Below are 17,433 nucleotides of genomic sequence, written 5' to 3'. Positions count from 1 at the left end.
GGTTCTATAATGTCTATTGCAATTCGGACAACTGGGCAGGTTGCAAGGGGGCTCGAGGTACCAAGGTTTTAAAGGTTGTCTTTTGGCAAATATTGCATGATGCCACGGGAGATTTTGACTTCGACATAGACCCCCGGCCAATACAATTTGCCAAGGACTTGATCTTGTGTTTCCCTATCCCGTGGTGAACAGCGGTTAGATGGGTATGAGCTAGTTCCATCATGATTTGTCGATGGCTCTTTGGGATAACAAGTTGGCTCTTTCTTGTCCTGTCTTCTCCTACACATCCTCGATATAAAATGCCCCTTTTTGTAAAGGAGAAGGGTTCCTTCTGTTCTGTCCATGAATTCTCAATGGATTCTCATATCTAGCATGTTCAAAAGCTTTGACCAGGTTTTGATTGTTTCTTTGGGTGAAGACCAGATCAGGTAGGTTAACGGTATTCTCAAAATCTGTTTGTGATAGACTGGCTAGATTTCTATCAGCCTGTCCAAAGCCTAGCTGATCCCTTTCAGTTATAGAGAGATGTTTTTCTTTCTGTAGGTGAGGGGTTAGGGCCTGCTCTAGGATCCCCTGAGCTAGAGGGTCTCTGTGTTGTACTCTATTGCATTGGGTCACCACATTGTGTAACTCCAACATCCCCTTTCCCCTAGAATCTGGCTCAATGACCCCTGCATATATGTCCAAGGAATATCTCCACACTAAGCCTAATTTATCTTCCAGATTAATTAACATCTCTGATGGTGGAGAGATTGCCAGAACAATAAATATTAGTCTTCTTTCCTTGGAGGGAATATATACCTCTATTAGGCTACAGAGGTTGAACACTATAGACTGGGGTGTAGCTATTTCAGGGAGTCTGGCTCTAGTGTCCAGTCATTTCACTAATATGTGGGTCAGGCTTGTATCAGGTTGTACACATTCCACTTCGGACACCACTTGTGTTAGTTCAGAATCAGGACACTGACAATAGGGCATACAAAACCTACACCTACTCTTTCCCTAGCACTTCAGCTCAAGCCCTATTCTATAACAATAGAAAGTCATAAAGGGTGCTCATCCGGAGGTCAAGATGTCCCAAGCTCCCCAGTGTACCACGCCAGATCTTCACTCCAGAACTCCCTCTCCTTGTTGTACTGAGAGCTCATATTTACATAGCTTTTGGTTGAATGGCTTCTTCCCAATTGGTTGGAGAGGGTCATGTGACCTGTTTGAGCATGCCCAGTCACTGAAATGCCCTATGGTTCCGGCCTTTGAAATGAAGTCTTCAAATAGGCCATTGCGATTGGTCACAATTAGGAATCAGACAACAAAGCATGTTTTAAGAGTTTTAGTTTCTTTCAAAGTCAAACCTACTCCTTCCTTAACTCTACAGCTCAAGCCCTATTCTATAGCAGCATAATGTCATAAAGAGTGCTTGTCAAAGGGTCAAGATGTCTCAAATGAAATAAAGTCCTCTGTCTGGAATCCTGCTCTAACCTAATCACTTTCCTTATCCACGTAACAGAAAACAACACAACAGCATAACAAAGACTTTGGGGACTACCCATGGAAAGGGATGCTGCTGGCTTCCGACCCAAAATCTACCCTTCTCTATCATAGGTCTTTATCATAGTTCAAGTGTTAGATTTCTTGGTGGTTGGAATGTTACACATGTCCTCCAGCCCAGGTTCCTTTGTGTTTTTTCCCACTCTGGGTTTCTCTCAGTTTTTCTCCCCTTGGGTAAGGAGTCCCTCTTTACTACTTCCCACTGTGTTTTCTCTCTTTGTTCTCCCCACTCCCGGGTTACTTCTGGGGCTCACCTCCCTAGTCCCAAAGGGGGTAGCACCCTGTTGGGGAGTGGTTACCATCTCATTGGATTCGTCACACCATCCACCGTCTTAAATCCCTTTCCAGGATGTTCTCCAGGTAGATGGGATGAAGCTGCGGTTTTCTCTACCTGCCTGCTGCGATAGGGTTCTCCTACTTAGAGTTCATTTTAGCACTCCCCTTTAGCCAGCAGATCAGTCTATGTGCTGGTGTGATGTTAGTGTTCTTTCTGTGGTTTCACTAAAGGGCGTGGCTGCAGTGGATTCTGTTTCCTTTATGTTTGCAATTGTGAGTCAGACATGAGCTTTCTTCTCCCAGTGTTCATGGTAGTGTGGGAAAGAAGTGGAACTCTCTATGAAAATCTGATTGATGCACAGATGAGGACAGTGTTACGATCTGCACCTCTGGGTATTAAATGGTGGCAGAGTGCAAGTTCCATAGAGAGTACGGTTGTTTACCTTATCTGGTGTTCGGTAGAGGTAAGGATGAATTTACTTTAGGGACCATTGGCTGGGTTTCCCAATACAAACTGCACCGATATTCTTAGATTAAAGCTATAATATAAATAAGATGTTGAGTACAAACTTCATCTTGATAATACATTTAGTTTTAGACGGTCAAAGCAGGTTTTCACCACAGGCGATTTAGTTTCTAAGTATGGCCTTTTCTAAAATGTATGCATTAACAGATAAACAAGCACAACATTTCAGGTTTTAGTAATGAAGAAGTAACAAAGATTTTGAATTGTATTAAAGTAACACTAGAGATATCTGTCAAAGATCAAACACAGCAGCTCATAAGACAAATTGATTTTCTTATTAGAAGGGACATTAACCAAAATGTACATGATTCTGCCTTAGACCAATATTACACAGCACAAAGTATCCCTGGGGGACTTTCTGTCACACTTAAACCTACCTTGTGCAAATAAATGCTCATTAAATTTAATATTGCTAACAATTGAAGAACAAGCTAATAACCTACAGAAAATTGATGATCAAATAAAACAAATAAAATTGAGTTGACTTCACACTTTTCCTAAAGAACAGTTAGCAACCACTTTAAAGGAAATACAAAATGTGATCAACAGAAGAACAAATTAGAGTGCATGAACATTTGCAATTCTCGATGGGTTATTCTATCTTATAAGTTTGAGGTTGTTGACACGTGGCAGGAATTTTACCAACAGCGTTCATCCAAAACAAGGGACTTTAAATCAAGTACATCCTCTGATGTATCAAACGTAGAATCAGATGAGAAATTCAGCAGATCTCTTTTTTAGGAGACTGCATTAAAAGAGGGCAGAAGATGAAATCATACATAAAAAAGGGATAATACAGAAGAGAACATAGCGATTTATTTATCAGAAGACGACTGACAACTACGTCGGAATGCATTTTACAGAAGGGTATATCATATGTATCAACTTTTACCACCTGTTTTATTCAGGAACAGATAAAGTTTCATAAATGGATACGAAAGATGAAGTGAAAGTTTTTGTATGCCTTATCGGAGTCAAGTGCCCCTACCGGAAGTCGTGCCCCCATTTTACCTATATGTTGGAAACCAGAAAATGCGACATGTACAGCGCCAATAAGATTGTTGATTAAATAAATGTAAGTTTGCATTTGACTGTGGCTCACCCCGGACACTCTTTATAGATATTATGGCAGGAGGGCAAAGCAACAGGTTCTCGAGCCACAGGAGTCTTTGAATTGAACTTTAGGAAGTGTTGATGTGCTAAATATGCCAAATCTAGAATTCGAGTTTGACGACTGGAAAAGGGAGAAGTTTCCAGATTCCTTCCTCGCTGAGTTTCTCTTTGATTAATCCCATGGTCCTGGCAGATGCTGATGCCCATAGGCTACTTCTCGCTGTTTTCGTTTTTATACTCAGAGCTTATCCTGCTCTTGTTGGGCGTAGCACTAACAGACGTGTTTTTCTGCAAGATCCTAAAAATGGCCCTGCAATTAGGAGGCTACTTATGATGATAGCGGAACAGATCCTGCAATACCTGATCATTTAACGAGGTTGCCTGGTTAAAAAGGTTTTTTCATTCCTTAAAGCAGTACACAGTCACAATGAGGAATTTTGGGAGTGGTGCAGTTTCAGAAAGTGAGCAATCTCACCAACGTGTGGAGAATCGCAAATGGTGGGGATTAATGTATTAGTGCATAAAATATGCGTGCTCCGTATTTATTATTGTTTTTCTGATTTTGCTAATAAATACTGTCTACTTCATTGGTCCAAGTAAGTTAGCAGCCCCTATGATTCTTCCCACTTCAGTGACACATGCAGAATTATTTATTACAGAAAGACCAAGGACATTTGTGATTATCACTACACAAGTGACACATGTAAGGTCACCTATTTCTCTGACAAGTGTTCCTATGATTACCCCTGGAGTAAGGATCCTTATTGATGTACTACATGAGCATTATGCACACACGCTCCTTGCAAGAGGGAGACAAAGGAGAAGCCAAAGGGAAGATGATTATGAGTTCAATAATTATCTGGATAATACAGGAAATTTGGGGAATAACATGTATATCAGCACATGAAAGAGGTGGGAAAAAGAACATCCAAAGAGAGTTGCTATGTTTGGGCTCTCCTACCTTATGTTATGGGGAATTCCAAGATATTCATAGCTATATATGTAGAAGCCCAGAAAGCTAATTGCCTGACACACCTTTCACTCTGCCATACGAGAGGTCAGTTCCAGGGTCGAACAGCTTCTTTGATATGGGTAACCAAGTGGACAGCTCCAGAATAAGATGATTATGTGCAAGATTTGAAGACAAAAGCAGGAGCACACACCAGAGAGCTCATGATAAGATACAAACAGCCTGGAATGAAGGGAGCAGGAATCAGATGGGAAATAAACAAAAACTTAATTGTCAAGGACAAAAATGATGAAGAAATACAAAGATGCAAGGAGAGCGGGCAGCTACAAATAAATGGAACTGTGCTTTCTCCAGATGGTTGGGAGGAAGGCCTGATTGTGTGTAGGGTATTAGCACTTACAGCATACTATGAGCCAGTTAGGAAGACTGCAGTGAAAAAATGCAAACAACGTTGGCTGAAAATTGGAAATTTGCTGACATGGGTTGATGGCAAAGGAGGCCAGCTGCAGATAATCCCTCTAGCCAGAGCAGAACTCTGTTTCAGAAACAATGGCACAAGAAAGTTTGGAATGAATCAATAGTGCAGTCAAATTATCGATTTACCAGGAATGAATGACGGAACAGTAGTGACAATGGACGCTGTGCAGTCATAATTTCGAATGCATAATTTTGAATGCATTAATGTCAAAAATCAAAATGTCAAATTTTTTTTCTCGCAAATTTATGTTTTTTATTGTAGAGGTTTTTTTTGGGTCTAGTTAGTTAAAAAAGGGTTAATAAACAAAAAACAGGGGATGGGGGAACCCCCCTATTAAAAAAAAAAGAAAAAAAAAAGAAAAATTCGACATTTATTTTTTACATTTAGCATCCGACATTAAGGCATTCGAAATTATTGCATTCAACTTATTGACTATAAACCATAATGGACCACTACTGGGCCTGTGTATACAGAGTTTACATTAAGTTGCCCAAGGACTGGGGAGGGCTGTGTTCTCTAGTGATCGTCCATGTTCCAGCATTGATTCCAAAGAGTGACCTGAACATTGGGGAGTTTCCAAAAGCAGATGCTCATGAGAAAGAGGAGATCAGTTGAATTTCTAAATCGAACAAAGAGGGAGAACTACTTTTCAGCTAAATCAATAGAAGCCTTTGACTCTATTCCGTATGAACACAGGTTGTTCAGTCAGACTTCAGCAGTATTTGAGTCAATCTTCATGCCAGGGATCCAGATAATGGCAAATGCAAAGTGTTTACAGTTACCAGATGGGAGCTCCTGCAGACGATCAACACTACCATAAAGGGATTCAATGCTATCAAGGGAGGGAGGGAGGATAGCTCAGCGGCAACGTGCGCGCCTTGGAAGCAAGACGACATGAAGCATCACAGGTTCGATCCCCGGGTCCGCGCTTAGAAACCTCTGGATGTTTAAGCGCGTTATAAATACAGCAACTAAGACAAAAGCAATTACACAACCAAAAATACAATTCCTGTAACAGCGCCTCGATGCCTGTGGGCTGTGTGAGTGCTTTAAAAATGCACAAATTAAATTAAAATTAAATTAAATTGAATTAAGGAAGACTGATGACTCTTCAGAATAGATATGTCCTGGACCTGATTACAGTTATGGACCTGATTACAGTTATGGATGGAGGTGTTCATGCCAAAATCGGAGAATCAGGTTGCACATTCATACCTTCTCATGATGAAGAGAATGGGACCTTGACAGAGGTCATAACGATGCTGACAAACATGCACATCAAGATGGAAGATGAAGTAGAAGATATTGCAGATGATAGATGGTTTGCATCGATCTTCTCATGAGTTCCACAATGGATGACAAATATTTTCAAGTTCCTTGGAGCATTGTTGGTGATGATTATGTTTGGATTCTGTGTGATCAGAATAATAATCACACAATGTAAGAAGACAGCAAAGAAAGCAGTTGGAATGAAGATCATGATCAATGCCGAGTCAGGATTTGGACTCAGAGAACTGACAGATGAAGCAATCAGAAAGTACATAGAAGCAAGTATTCTAGCACTTGAGGGAACAAAGTACCTGTATCCAAGAAACCACAAGAAGTATGTGGGAAGATGGATCTACTGCAGCCCGAATGGACAATGTAGTGTCATGACCTGGAATGTTGATGACCATGTGAAATCAGCAGGATCTCTGAAAGGGGTAATATGGACTCCAAAGAAGCACTTTTTCAGGTGAGCATGTCTAGATGTGAAGACTGATGGGAGAGTGGTCGATGAATTAATCAGAGGGGGAGTGTAGAGGAGGAGCCAAGTGCCTGTACGGGAAGTCCCATCCCCATTCTGCCTATTTGTTGGAAGCCGGAATATGTGACATGCACAGTGCCAATAATGGTCCCTATACCGCAAAGAGTCCTTGAAACAAGGTATCCATTGAGAAAGCCAGGTATAATGTACCCACAGAGAAATAACAGTCTCTTAAAGGAGGTTGTGGAAGAAGTGTGAAGATGAATTAAAGAAGAAGACTGGTGACGTCATATGAAGGAGAAATGACGAACCCAGAAGAGATACCAATGAAAATAGTATATAGAGTTTATAGAAACTGATGGCAAAGTAAAGAACTGAGTAGCATTTCATGTGCAAAATGAAGATTGCAAGTGTGGAGAACACTGAAAAAAATGCAAGACGTTTTATAATTGTACAGATGCAGAAATGCAAGTAGACTAAGTAATCATGTAAATGCAAATAGACTAAGTAATCATGTTGGCTGGCTATACATAGTGAATAGACTGCAGGCGGTGTCGCCATTACATATATGTGTATAGAATATGGATGTTCCATAACTTATTTTAGGAAACTAGGACCCCATGAACAGAAGAGCTGAAAGTGTGGTGCAGTTGAAGAAAACAGCTGACGGCGAGGGAAGATTTGAGAAAGGTATTCTGGCTCAGCGTCAAGAGTTGGGGCAGGCAAGAAACTGGTTATCTATTCAAGACGATACAATGAACGTGCAACGCAAGATGAGCTTTCTGTTGAGGTGTAATGGAAAAACACTAGAAGAGACAGGTTTTATTCATTTAATAGTATTAAATACAATGAAGGAGCTCAAAACATGGTCTTCTGCCACATGGTCGAGATGAAAATAGACTTTGGGGAAGCTACACCGAGACTTGAAGATAACACCAGGCTCACACTCCTTTCTATTCCCAGGCGTAGTGATACTTGTAAGGCCGAGTTCAAAGAGTAATTTGCATGGCAGACAGTAGGAGTGATGATGGTGGTTGGGCTAATTGGGTGGGGAGGCATGGTGAAGTCCAGCTTGCGTGCTGCTAGCGAGTGGAATGTTCCAGAAAGGTACAATCGTGCCAACCAAATGTAGAGGCCACGTAGCAAAGAGCCCTATAGTTTGAAAGCCAACGAAACATTGTGTATTTCATAACAGCGAAGATCACTTACACTTGCTGGGTGTCCAGACATTTGGTCGACCTAAAACTGGTCGAATGACATTTGGTCGACGCAATTTGGTCGAAAACCAAATGGTCGAATTTTTTTTTAAATTATATATTTATTTTTCGGCGTTTCGTTTTTTACAAAAATGGGTTTTTTTTTAGAAAAAAAGGGGGGTCCCCCCACCAAAAAAAAAAAAAAGGGGTGAAAATAATAAAAAAAAAAAATTCGACCATTTGGTTTTCGACCAAATTGGTTCGACCATTTGTCTGGTCGACCAATTTTTTTCGACCAAATGTCTGGTAACCCACTTGCTGTCCACCTGACCTTAGAGAGCCAATCACTATTCCATTTCCCATAGAAAGTATATTTAGCTGTTCCCCATAGACCAACCACAATCTCTCGTGGGTTTCCTTATTTTGCCACGTAGTATGATGTCACGTATGACAAGTTCCTACTATTTAAATGTAATTTTAATGAAATGTGTTGAGAACTCTTGAGGGAGATTTCAGCAAACGTCCGTTGATGTCCGTTGTACTCCCTGTTTTAGAAAATTGCAATTAAAACAGTTGTGTTCTGCCAACTTCCTGAGTCGGTCTTATTATTGGTGTAAGAGTAAAATCTGCATCCCCATCCATCCCATAGATTGATTTATTTATTTATTTGAATTTGTAGAGCGCGCTAACATCCCAAAGGCATTGAGGCACTGGTTCAGAGAAATGTCTTAGTTACATGGTAGAGCAGTTGTTACTGGTTACAAGAGAGCGTAGCAGTAAGGCGCATACAAAAACAATACTTTGTATAATTAGACGAGTTATTAAGGATGCAGTGATTGGACAATGAGTACTCTGTGACAGCTCAGATAAAAAAACAATACTTTCTAAGTAACATGAGTTATTAAGGAAGCAGTGAGTGGATAATGAGTACTCGGTACAGGAAGGTGATAGTAGGTCCATGCAAAACGCATGGTCTAGATCGCTTTGCGGAAGGCTAGGTGTGAGGTTGTTCCTCTGAGGTGAGGTGGTAGTACATTCCAGTGGGAGGCCACGATAAATGGAAAGGTGGCGCCTCTGGTGCGTGTTCTCAAGATCTTGGGTACTGTGACTCGGTTGGTGTAGGGGGTTCTGGTGGGTTTGGCAGTGTGTAGTCTGGAGATTCTTTGGGAGAGGTAAAGGGGGGCAGTGTCGTGCAAACATGTGTGTGTTATGGCAAGGGTTTTAAAGATGATACTTTCTTTGATGGGGAGCCAGTGGGCTAGTTTCCTAGCGGAAAATATGTGGTCTCTTTTGGGGATGTCAATGGCAGCCCTAAGCGCATTGTTTTGGACGACCTGGAGTTTATCAATGTTTTTAGCAGAAGTTCCGGCCAAGGGGGCATTACAATAATCCAAGTGGGATCCAATCATGGCTCTGGCTATGGTTAAGCAGTTTTCCCTAGAGAGGAAGTGTCTGGCGGCTGTGAGTAGTTTGGAGTGGTACGCTGCTGCAGAGGTTATGGCGTTAACTTGTCTTGACATGAACAGGTTGGAGTCCAAGTACACACCAAGTGTCTTGATGGCTTGGGAGATAAAAATGTGAACATTGTCAATGGTGAAAGTGTTACATTTGTCATTGATTTCCTTAGGGTTCTGTTTTTTCCCCATTTAGTCAAAGACAGTTTTCAGCCATCCATATTTGGATGGTGGCGTAGATTGAGTTGAGGGTTTTGGTGTCAGATTTGTAATCTCCTGAAAGTGGGATGAGTATCTGTGTGTCATCTGCGTAGTTTGTGTATGTGATTCCTAGGACGTCAAGGATGAGAAATAATGGCCTGGTCAGTATGTTGTACAGGGTGGGGGAAATGCAGGAACCCTGCGGGACACCGCATTTGATGATGTTGGGCTGTGCGCAAGCTTGGTCGGAGAAGATCTTCATGGCTCTGTCTTTGAGGAATGAGGTGATCCATGTTTTGGCATTAGGGGAGAAGTTAGAAGCAGAGGATAAGTGGTTGCAGAGGGTGTTGTGGTACATGAGGTTGAATGCTGCCGACAGGTCCAGGAGGAGGAGGGTTGGTTTGCCCTTGTCTCTAATGTCATCCATTTCATTCTTGAGGTATAAAAGGGCTGTTTCGGTCCTGTGACCTGGGCGGAAGCTGGACTGACGGACAACAAAATATTTATTACCTGTATATATGCTGCCTTGGCCAGGAGTTTTAATAAAACTGAACTGTGGCGATGGGTCTGTAGTTCCTAGGGTTGGTCGGGTCAAGCGTGGGTTTCTTTAGGAGGGAGCGTACCCAGGCTTCCTTGAGGTTGGTTGGAGCACTACTTTGTTTAAAAGGGCCTATGGGTTCAATTTAATCTTGCCATGCTGACTCCTATTTTTTAGCTGTTTAAGAACCAAGGTTTCAGGGACTTGAAACAGGTTAGATATACCTCAAGGTCGAGTAATCTGCAGAAAGAAGTTACAACAATTGATTCCTTCGGAAAAGAATAAATAGATTATTATCAAACCTGTTGACAATTGAGGAGTCTTGGTTATCTTAGATTGAATACAGTACAAAAAGAATTTACGACAATTAAATGATGGTGTAACACCATTATGGTTGGAAAGTAATCCTACAATGTGAGTTATTCCATTGATTAAAAGAGCACTATCCACTCTTACCGGTTTTCTGTACATTACCCAAAATTCACACATCATTGATTAACCCTTCCGGTAGGCCCAAAATAGGCCCAAAATAGGAGCCACATACATGCCTCTTGGAACCATTATCTCAAAATATTGGTGCACTTTTGCAACCGCTAATACAGGAGAGCTGTGCCTATCTGAACGACACCAAGTGATTTCCTGACACTAATTGCTTCCGTTGAATGTGATAAAGCAGACATATTTATCATGGATGTAACTGACCTCTATATATTCCTAATGAAAAAGGCCTGGCTCTGATTGACTGGTTTTTACTAGCTCATAAAAATATTCAGGCAAATAAGATGTTTGTGTTGACTACGGTCAAACTGGCTTTGTATAATAATTGTTTTGATATGAAGACCAATTTTCTCTGTACATTTATGGGACCACTATGGGATCCAACATGGCATCAGCATATGCAAATATTTTATGTACCATTTTCAGACATGTAATATCTTAATAGAGAATCAATGGATGAAATCATTAAAAAATATGTAAGTGATAATTTGACAACATCTTTGGCATATGGACAGATTCTGAGACTCAGTTATGATTCTTTTTTGAGTACATTAAAAATGTGGAAAGAATCTATGCACTTTTTAGATGCCAAAATTGAATTGAAAGTAGATTGCATGACAACCACGGTTTACTCAAAACCTACAGACAGAAATAATTTACTTCAGGCTAAAGGTTTTCATCCAAAGAAAACCAATGAAGGACTACCGTTTAGTCAGTTATTGAGAATTAAGTGCATAGTTTTGGATGAAACAGAGTTGGTATTTCAGGAACAATGGGCCTCATTACGACCCAGGCGGTAAGTTACCGCCTGGGCCGTGACTTTACCACCATGGCGTAAACTACGTTTACGCCATGGTGGTTGGCGGACTTACCGCCCCATTCCGACCTTGGCGGGGCGGTAAGTCCCCAATCCCCATTTACCCTTCCCCATTCCCATTTTTGCCCCATAGGGTATAATGGGAGTGGGGAAGGCGTTAATTACGCCACCGTAAATTACGGTGGCGTAATTAACTCCATGGTCCCTTAGCGCCATGGATTTTAACACCTGCTAAAAGCAGGTGTTAAAAGCGCCATGGCGCTAAGGGACCTCGTACTCAGGCGGTAAGGGTCGGCGCTGTTAACGCTGCCGTTAACCCCTTACTGCCTGGGTCGTAATGAGGCCCAATGTCTATTAGTTACATTTAGAATAGGTTTATATCATGAAAGTAACTTGAATAGATCAAAAGAAAAAAACAGATAAGTTGATGAGAGCACAGTTGCTAGGTACTAAACCAAAGAAACATCTCCATCTATGGAACATGTCCTAACATATTACAAATAGAGCAAAAGTATATGTTCTATTATTTGTAAACATTTCCATACTTTTCATCAACTTTTTTTTAAAGCCACCAATATCTGCAAACACAAATAATAGCTCTATTAGAAATGTATTGGTCAGGGCTGACACATTAAAAAGAAAGGGTAGGATATATCAGGCACTTTTCCATCCCTTAGATGGCAACATTGTAACAATTGGATTAGAGGCTCCTCTATAAATACACCCTACACTAGAAAACCCATTTTTCTAAGAGATTATGCAACATCTAATCCCAATTAATGTGATCCATGTAATTTGCTTCCCGTCGGAATTTACTATGTAGACATGACAACTTGTCAAGTTAAACAACAGTGGATGGAACACAAATCTAATGTGAGATTACAAAACTGCAGATCATCAGTGGCACAAGATTTTTCTCAGTTACATCACACAATAGCTCAGATGCAACTTTTAATATGATCTCCTAAAAGAGGAGGCAATTTGAATATTTACAAATCTTTAATTTAATTTTCATTGTCTTTATTTGTAATTGCCACAGCTACAAAGAATATTTGTAAACTAAAAGAAGAGCACCCTGTGAGTGGGACAGATGTTATTGTGAATGGTTTATTTATCTAAGTTAAAATGATGTGTAGGGATCCTGTTTTTTAATGCTCCAGTTTTGTGAAGTTTGGAATAAAATAAGGATTGTATGCATTATGAGCACATGGCCTTCTAGCAATGAGTAATGTACACATTTTCTTTATGCTGCAACCGGAAGTCATTGTGAAAGTGTAACATAGGGCATACTGCGAACTGCTCCTTAAAGAACACAAGTAAGATCAAGGTTAATATTTCCCCATTTGGAGAATTACATACACATGGGGCTCACATATTGTGCCTGATTACTTTTGAGTAATTTGGCGGAGATTGTATTTTAAATATGACATTGAAACTAGGTAAATAGATATTATAGGTCTCTATATTTGCTGATGCAAGTGTATTTTGACTGACTCTACTTAAATTGCAATGAGATTTGGATTGTGATGTCAATAGACAGCCATTGATTATACACATGGTGATCCTTTGGTGAACATTGTAATAGCCAGATAAAATGTTTGTAGAAAGTATAAACCCTCTAAAGTGAACTCTGGCATGTAATATTAGTTGCCTAGAATACATGTATTTCTCCTTATTTCTAGAGATGGGGGCTAGGATGTTTCCCTTTGGAAATATTTTCTTGAGCAGTACTCTATAATCTGTTGGGCAACATTAGAGTTTTTACTTTTTGGCATCTTGAAAAAGGTCTGTTACAATTAAAATGGTGTAACTCCTAAAACATGTTTGTATTGGTCGACTAACCAATAGAGGAAACTCATGTGTTTTTATATTTATTACACACATAGGAAGTCAGGGACTGGTTTTCCTGAAGAAGGGTGATATATGAATACCTGAAACACATTGCGAAGATTGTTTAGTGTCAAGCCTTGACACTGATTAAAAAGATCACTTCTAATGATTTGTTGAGAGCAATGACATTTTTCCACAAATTAAATTTGTTGAGTGAATGATAATGTAGAATTTATTTTTATCGACTTTATTCAAAAAAGGTGAATTTTCATAATTAAGAACGCATGAAAGTTTCATTGGTTCCATGTTATTCAACGAAAACAATTACTTCGTGCTAATTTACTTAGAATTTTTACTTCAATTCTCTCTTAATTGGGGGTTGCCCCATGTGCACCCTTACCCTTCACTACAATCCCTACCCCAAATCCCACATACACCCTTTAATCCCTTAACCCACAACTGCATATAATTAATTCAAAGTAATTCAAAGTTAATGCCACAAAGTAAATTACTGCAAAGTAATTTACTTTGTGGAAACAACGGGATAGCATTTAATTGGTTAATAAACAAAATGTATTGGTTGAAGAGTGTATTGTATATTTTTCATTTTCAATTGAACTGTATCAAATTCATGGAAAGTATTCAGAGAGAGTGTGGTTGTTTCCCTTAACTAGTGTTGGGTAGGTTTAAGGGTGAGGAGTGCAAGCACCTCAGGACTGTCCACTTTGGAGAGGTGGAAAGTTCTTCTGCGGTGTGAGTAAATTGTACACATTATCGCCCGTGGCTAAATCTGGAAATGTGATTTCTTAGTTTTTTGGGGTTTTCTCTCTGTAGACGATTGGAATTATGGCACATGTAGTTCTTACAGTAGCTTATTAGCTGAGATCTGATAAATTGGACTTTGATAATTTCCTGCTGTGTCCCAGCCAAATTTAGGGACCTGACGTGGATTTCTTTATAGTCCTTTTACTTCCAGATCCAGCCTGGGGTTTCCCTCCAAATCCAAGAGGAATTTTTGGTGATCTAATCCTTGATTTCTGGGTTTTCAAAATAGGTAGGATGTTGTGGCATGAGAATATAATTCATCAGGGTATAGCTGGTTTTGTGAACCTGGGCACATAATGCCTAGGTCCATGTGAGGAAGACCATGAAGTCACTTTGCCACTGGTGGCTGTAGAGCATAATGTGGATATGCAGGGTGAAGAGCGATGGTAGTGTAATATGGGTGTGGATGGTGATGTGATATTGGTATAGAGGGATGCGATCAGTGTATGGAGTGTGATGTGGAAGGAGAGGGTCTCGTGATATGAATGTGAAAGGTGATGGGAATGTGCAAGGCTATGTGGGTGGATGTGAAAACGAATGTGGAAGAGGGCACTTAATTTAGATGCTTACAAGCATAACAGTGTTGATAGAGATGTGGCTGTCAAAGAAGTCAAAGATGTCAAAGCAAAGACTTTTTTTTCAAGAAGATCGCCTCTGCCCTTTTCATTTTTTTTCAAATGTTTGACCCTATATTTCACTTGCAATAGTACTATGACAATCCAGGCAGGTAGGATACTACTTTTCTATAATAAAGATGTTAATTTAATAACACAGTTGTTGACTTCAACAACATTATATGATTATTTGCAGATGATTTGCCTTGATGGGGTGATCTCAATATTGCATTGCAGTAGCATTCCTTTGCCTCTGTTCATGATTACAACTTGAATATGTTTTCTGAGCTAAGTACTGTTTTTTGTATAATATAATCTAAGATGATGGATATATCTATTTTTGACAAATAGAATAATATACACCTAATCTATATTTGTGGGGTTTCCACATGGGATCACCCATTATCTGATAGGAGATTATCAGATCTGTTTGTGTTATGCCCGAGGGAATACAACCCCTCTCGACTGCAGACCACTGGGCTGGGGGCACAAGCCGAACGAACCTGAATATCTTGCAGACCTTTATCCGATTAGGTAGAAAAACCAGGATCAACCTCTTGGACCTTCAATCCCATGGGCGAGACTGACCAGAAATTCCACCTACCAGTAATGGTACAGGGAATACAAGCGACAGTCCATTGGACTCTGGAGCCAGGACCTGATTACATATATCAGATGTTCCAAGGAACCAATGACAGAGTGTTTATGGCCGGAAATCACATAATTAACATTGTTCAGACATGGTCTTCGAGAAGAATTCAAGGAGTAGCTGGTACATGTCCCAGAGACTACCACTTAGCAAGGTCTGATTGATCAGGTAATTTGAACCGTTTATCGTCTGGTGCAGAACATTGATGTTTGGCCCGTCCAAGTGGACCTTTTTTATGGTGTACCCCAAACTATACCATCAGATTCTTCTGAGGAATCTGTTCCAGAACCGTGACTGCTGATAACTGACCCAAGCTACTCCTCACTGATGAGGCCCAAGAAGGATGAAACATTTTTGGGGATGCTTGTGGTCTCATGCAGAAGGGAGGAAACACTTGTGTACAGGTGCGTGATAGATAACTTATCATATCATATCAAGCAGTTCGGGCTGTACTGCTCATTTTGTGGTGGGACCAAGCCTGATTTGCATACGGTCTTTCCCCTTTTTTAATGGCTTGCCACGCAAAGAATCATGGTCTGAAGGGTTGCCCAGAGCAATGCCAGAGGTAAATTGGACATTAGGGTAATTAGCTATACTTGGGATTGCCATTTTATAGCATCCCAAGCTCTGCAAGATGTAAGCTTCACATAACCTCGAAAGGCATGCGTGGGTGGCTGGTGGGGAAAGGCTATAGAAACAGAGCTGGAGGTGGATCTGTAGAAGGTTTTCTAAGTCTATTGTACCTTGCTTATTATATGGACTGGAAACCCTCACAAATAAACAGGTGGAGTAGCTTGACATCTTAGAAGGCAAAATATTAAATCTCGATTGGGTCTTCCAGTGGGCATTCCTGTGGGAGCATTAAGACTGGAGCTGGGTATTACCGTTTTACACACCAGGTGGAATCTTGCCCATTGTAAAATACTTATGAATATAAAACAATCAGGACAGGCTGTCATATTAGTTCGTATTTTGTCCTTGTTTGCAGCACATTCACACTTCCGATTGGGGAATTCGGCATAATGTGATTCAGTAAATACTGTACACAACCATTTAATCACCATTGGTCTTGACTTGGATGATACCGATAGCCCGGGCTATTTTGTCCATGACTTCAAGGCCAAGTCGTTTACCTGGGATAGAGTAAGGTCCTCAGATAGCCCACTAACAAAAAGTCATTGGGCCTCAATGCGAGGTTGGAGGTAGCCTTGCCGGTATATCCGGCAAGGCTACCCCCAAACTCGCACCCGGCTCTGGCACCTGCGAAAGGGGAATTACTGGGTCATCCCAACCTCGGTGGATCCGGTAATTCCCCTTGCGCAGGTGCCGGAGCTGGTACGTCCCCATCCCATTTGAGCCCCATATGGCTCAATGGGAATGGGGAGCTCGTATGCACTGGCACCGTTCATAACGGTGCCGGTGCATCCGAGGAGTTGTACTCACGGGTGCCATACAGCCCGCCAGGTCAGACCTGGTGGGCTGTCAGGCACCCGCGAGCACTACTCGTATTATGGCGGTCTAGGAACTACGGTACCAATAGCATTACTGGTACCATTGTAGTGGCCGACTCATAGGTCATCACTGCAGCGGCGATGCACGTTTGGGAAAGGATGCTGCAAAACTGAAGTACAAGATGTATTTAGGTGTCTCTGAATTGGAGACGTTTTTCAATATTGTTATAAGTGCGATAATATGTACTTTCTGAAACATTATATGTTTCTTTTTTAAACATAAAATGTTAAATTAGATGTTCATGAATTAGATGAAAATATTAAGGATGAATTTTAACAGTGATATAGTGTATGTATGTATGTATTCAATGTAATGTATGTATCTGTATCTCTTTTTATCTTTTTCTGTATGCAAAAGGCCAGACATTTTAGCCAAAAGCATTAAATAAAAATTAAAGAAAACATCTCAGCTTATGATGTGACTGGTACTAATAGTGCTAGTGTTGAAAGAAATCTAAGTAACTTCATCACAGCAATTTCTTTTCTCGGGGCTGGGGGGATAATTCACCCAAGCCCCACCTCCCAGCTATTTACAACCTAGTCCCCCCACACCCCACACCCTTATATCACTTTACCCACCCACCCATATTGTTCGATGAGTTTTTGTGGCAAAATATCAATGGCAAAAAACTCAGCGGAAAA

The 17,433-nt window shown here is 40.7% G+C and overlaps 1 protein-coding gene across 1 annotated transcript in view; it reads right to left on the bottom strand.

The window, feature by feature from the left end:
* ADCY2 (adenylate cyclase 2) overlaps positions 1–17,433 on the bottom strand; it is a 3,241,403-nt gene that overhangs the window by 392,356 nt on the left and 2,831,614 nt on the right. The gene's annotated exons all lie outside the window — the stretch shown is intronic.

This window comes from Ambystoma mexicanum, chromosome 5p (assembly GCF_040938575.1).
Source record: "Ambystoma mexicanum isolate Mex_15411 chromosome 5p, UKY_AmexF1_1, whole genome shotgun sequence".
Taxonomy (NCBI): Eukaryota; Metazoa; Chordata; class Amphibia; order Caudata; family Ambystomatidae; genus Ambystoma; species Ambystoma mexicanum.
This window is presented reverse-complemented; position numbering and strand designations above follow the sequence as displayed.